At 41.7% G+C, this 5,374-nt stretch overlaps 1 pseudogene; it reads right to left on the reverse strand.

The window, feature by feature from the left end:
- Positions 1 to 434: 434 nt before the first annotated feature.
- On the reverse strand, positions 435 to 1,004 carry LOC145821475 (secreted RxLR effector protein 161 pseudogene; annotated as a pseudogene).
- Positions 1,005 to 5,374: the final 4,370 nt, after the last annotated feature.

Consider the following 5,374-nt stretch of genomic DNA (forward strand, 5'->3'; position numbering starts at 1 on the left):
CAGGTACCAAGCACTTCAACCTTGGGATGAAAATAAAATAAAACTAAGTGCTTACAATCACGACATATCGTGTATTTGGGCTCATTGAACTCAAGACTTGATATTTCTTCAAACGTTGAGTCGAGTTTCCACCAGGAGTGATTATGTTAAGTGGGCTTAAGACCCATCCCTTTTGATGTTTTCCACACCAAATCCCTTGTAAGTTCCTTTGTTAAGGGGTCAGCCAAGTTTTCACTTGACTTTACATAATTAATAGTAATCACACCTTCTGTGATTAACTGCCTAACACAGCTATGTCTTAGTCCTATATGCCTGGACTTTCCATTATTGACATGGCTATAGGTCCATAATATAGTTGCTTTACTGTCACAGTGTAAAGATATTAGTGGCATAGGTTTTGGCCATATCTTAATCTCTAACAAGAGATTCCTTAGTCATTCTACCACTTTGCTACAAGAAGCCAATACTACAAATTCTGACGCCATGGTTGAGTCTGTTATGCATGTTTGCTTCTTAGAACCCCAGGAGATAGCTCCTCCTCCAAGAGTAAAAATCGAACCACTCGTGGACGAGTGATCTTTATGGTCAGTTATCCAACTAGCATCCGTGAATCCTTCCAGCACTGCTGGATAGCCATTATAGACTATTCCATAGTCTATTGTTTTCCTCAAGCACCTAAGTACTCGGTTAGCAACATGCCAATGCACACTACTGGGATTACTATTGTATCTACTAAGTTTTTCCACTGCATAAGCAATATCAGGTCTAGTGCAAGCCATGGCATACATCAGGCTACATATTACTCTTGTGTATTCTAGTTGATCAACAACTCTTCTAGTATTAGGATACAATTTCAAATTTGAATCAAACGGTGTAGACATGAGTGTACAATTATATTGATTAAATTTCTTAAGAATTTTCTCAATATAGTGCGACTGGGTTAGAATCAAATTATTGTCCTCTCGTTTGATCTTAATATCTAGAATAACATCAGCCAAGCCCATGCCTTTCGTACTAAAGCTAGATGACAAGAAACTTTTAGTACTTTCAATGACATCATTGTCAGCACAAAAAATAAGCATGTCATCTATATATAGGCATATGATTACACATCTATTTCCAATAAACTTACTGTACACACACTTATCAGATTCATAGATCCTAAAACCATTTGACACTATTACTTTGTCAAATTTCTCATGCCACTGTTTTGGAGCTTGTTTCAGTCCATATAGTGACTTCACAAGTTTACACACTTTGTGCTTTTGACCTTGTACAAAAAATCGTTCCGATTGTTGCATGTAGATTTCTTCATCTAACTCTCCATTTAGGAAAGCGGTGTAGACACCCCATTTTTGACTAACCTTAAGACTCAGACATCATCGATTGAGCGCTCGGTGATAGTGCATGTTGTGCTCGTTTCGAGTTTCCAGTGTTTCGGTTGGGTGCCTTACCTCCGGGCCTTTGAACTCTTTGTGCTTTGGCTCGGTTTGTGGACCAAGCCTTGTTTCTCTTCCCTGGAGGGAGGGAGAGGTCTTGTAGACCACTTCTTTGTGGTCGTAGACCACTTTTCTTGCTTGGAGACTAGTTTTCGATTTTCGGAGCCTTCGGTCGCACGCCTTGTCTCAAGATCGCTTAATGTTCTCCGTTGGCGTGGTTTTTGAACCACACCTTGTTGCCTCTGTCTAGAGGGACACTGTGGTCTGGGAGACCACTTTTGTGGTCGTAAACCACTTTTGGTGCCGGTAGACTAGTTTTCGAGGCTTTCGGCTGCGCGCTTTGCCCCCCGAACTTTCGTCTTGCATCCGTTTTGGTTTGTTTTTGGCACAAACCTTGTTTTCCTTGTTTGGAAGGTGGTACAAGGTGGAAAACCAGTTCTTCCCCTTGGAGACCACTTTTCTTCTCCCCAGCCAGTTTCCTGGTTTGCCAACTGGTCTCCTTGGTCTTTAGGCCATCTTTTCTGGTCGGCCACCACACCACTGCATTGTTTTCATGCTCTAGACCTTCTCCTACCATGGCAGACCACTTGTTGTCTTGGGAGACCACTTGTGGTGGTCAGCCAACCACTTGAAGTGGTCAGCTGCTTTTCTCACCTTTTTGGAGATATTTTCAGTCCAGCTGGCACAATTGGAAGGCACCAAAACCATCCTCCATATACGTGTATGGAGGGATGGCTTTGAACCCTAAGCTTGTCCAACAAGCTTGAGCATTGGTTCTCTATAAGAGAGAACCTCCCCCCTTCTCCTCTAGGTTCAGTTCTTGGTGCTTAGAAGATATAGATACACTTTTGTATCTATCTTGCTCTTGTTCTTCATTTTGTGCCTTAAAAGTGTAGTTTTATCATACTTTAACACACAAACACACACTCAAACACCATCTTTTTGTTGTTAAGGTGCTTAGGAGCTAGTTTTGGTGTTGTTGGATTGGTTTGAGCTTGGAAAACCTGTTGGAGTTGTGGTTTTGAAGGTGTTCATCAAGGGTGAGCTTCTAACCCTTAAATCCCTTGATTTTGCTTAAGCTTTTGGACCTATTTGCATGTTGATTTAAGATTAACTCTTAATTGCAAAAATTTCTATTTTTCAGCCCTTAACATGTTTGTTTAAGGTCACTTTTGTGTTGGGGGTGGTCTACCCTCTCTTAGGCCTTGTTTTGAGCCATCCCTTTTGGCTCTTGTTCTAGGCTTTGCATGACCTTTCTACCACTGAAATCTAGAGGATTTTCAGTGGTGGAAATGTGGTTTTGGGGTTCTAAATAGGAGAGGGTCCTCTCCTTGTGTTTTGAATACTTGCCATATATGCCTCATGTTTGAGCATGTTTATTAAGCTTGTGTTAGCTTGTTCTTAGCATGTATTTGGGGTTATTTTGAGATGGCATGCCACTGTTTTTGGTTGTCTTGATCATCCCTTGCATGCATAATAAACTTGTAGTGTAAATCTTACAAACTAGCTTTGTGTGCCTCATGTTTGAGCATGTCTTTCTAGCTTGCTTTGGGGCCATCTCAGTAGGTTTTTGGTGTTGTTTTAACATGCCTTAAATATGTTTTGGGTTGGTTTGGTTGACTCTTACATGCCTTATACACTTGTAGTGTAAATTTCATAAACTAGTCTTGTATGTTTCATGAAGTAGCATGTCTTTCTAGCTTATCTTGACTCCATTTCAGTAGGTTTTTGGTGTTTTTTTAGCATGCCATGACTCTATTTTGGGTGGGTTTGATGGCCCCTGTAGACGTCCCCGAACGCTCCCGGGAGGGTGAGCTCCCGTTCTGTTCATTTGGGGTCACTACAGCTCAGGACTCTCCAAATTTGTCACGGTTCGTAATCTGAACCAAAGAATCCAAATCCGGCAAATCGTTTTGAGAAAATAGATTTTTGAAAGAAGTGCCAAACATGGACTGCTTTGTCAGATACAGAGTCGCCACCTAAATATTTTATTTTTGGAAAATTTAGGAAACCCTGACTCGGTGCCAAAGGCCACGTGTCCGTCATCACCAAAGTTGCCTCGGCTCGGGAACTTGGGTACGATTGGGGAAGGTCACTTCGTGAGCACCCCTGCTCGCCTGATCAAAGATCGGCCTCTACTAACCATGATATCTATTTTTGAAAACATTGTGTGTTCTTATTCCGGTTATTAGCCTAGGTTACTATGTGATGCGCACAGCATACAAGTATAGACTGGATCGCCTGAATTGGAACAAAACATTTCATGTTTGTTTGTTTGAAAGATGGTTTGCTACTCGCAAGTAGGCTTAAAATGCAAATTTTGCCACCCTCGGGTGGGCTTAGAAAAGGTGGTTTTACCACTATCTAATGGGCTTAAAACAAACATTTGATGCATTGTCCCAATCCAAATAACCCAACCTTCACCCATAGGCATTCAGGCAGTTATATCATATAAGCAAATAGCCTCATGGCAAGCATGCTATTCATGGCAGTCACTCACACGTATGCAAGGATGCTAAAGCATAAAACTTACCGAGTACTCCAAGCCAAAATGGAAACTACATTAGAAATCATGCATGATCCTAAGTATACAGATATGCCTAATGCAACACATGCAAAAATGCAAACTATAGTAGGCTCGGCTATTCTAAACATGGCATATGGAATGCGACAACTAACATGTATTCAATTTGGAATTGAAAATACAATGCAGTTAGCGTGATGCGCCGAGCCTGGTGCATGCAAAACAGATGAATGAATGCAAACATGCTATCATACTGTATGCTAATTGAAATATGCCCTAATCTAACCATCATAAGCGGATAAATAAAAGGGAGAAAGACGTGGGGTTGGAAGACATACAACACACTCACGCACACTTATTACAGCATTGCCCTCGCGTAGAGGGTCCAAATAAATAATACAGTCCCAAATGAAAGAATAGTACAGTCCCAAATAATACAGTCCAAATAATATACAAATTCCTAATTAATTTACAAATTAACTAAGAAAACTGTAAAACTGGCGTGCAAGCCAGGGGCTGCCTTGATTCTGATGAATGATGTGTGTTTAGGCTACCTTGCGCGGAAATCCATCGGGATGCCCCAATTAGCCTCTGTTTACACCTGTTCTTGAAATGCGTGCCAAGCCCCGAAAAGCTGTTGATTCTTGATTTGCTGCAACAGAGAGCAGGAAAGGGGCATAGCAATGTATTTTCACAGATATATGCATGCCTCGATCCTCGTGCCACCAATCACGCATATCGAGGTGTGATGGCCGAGGATTCGAATTGCACAATTCAATATAGGATGAATGCACATGAAAACACAACAAAACCTAAACTCCATCATGGGTAATCCGGAGTGTCGGTGACTAGGGAATTGAGACACGTTCCGTCACTCGGAGTACGAAATGCGCCTCGTTTCCCATGCCCGGGCTAACTCCTATCCCAAACACGATGCAATATGCATGACATGCATGAAATGCAACTAAGATACGATCCTAACATACAAAATGTTATGGAATGGCATACACGCTGCACGAGGTAATACACAACCGAGCATACACAATGCTATGGATGAAATGGCATACGCAATGCAATAATGGGCTTATACCAACATGAAAGAGCCTCAGCCATACTCACATAGGAGGCCATCAGATGAAAACAAGACAACTCGAAATGCGTGCACGCGTGCACGCAAACCGAGGACCAACCCTCAGGCACCGAAATGCCACTCTAATGAGACATGGCAAAGACATGGAATATGATATGCAAATATGCAAAAATCAGTAGCAAAATGAGGGGGAAAACAGCCCCGAAACAAGGCGAAATGACACCCGATGCATGGAATGAAACCGAAATGCAACATTAGGTACATGAAATGGCTTACAGCTATACAAAGCATGCATAATTTGAACATGAAATGAATATACAG

Source organism: Camellia sinensis, chromosome 3 (genome assembly GCF_055761805.1).
Source record: "Camellia sinensis isolate YWXY chromosome 3, ASM5576180v1, whole genome shotgun sequence".
Lineage (NCBI taxonomy): Eukaryota > Viridiplantae > Streptophyta > Magnoliopsida > Ericales > Theaceae > Camellia > Camellia sinensis.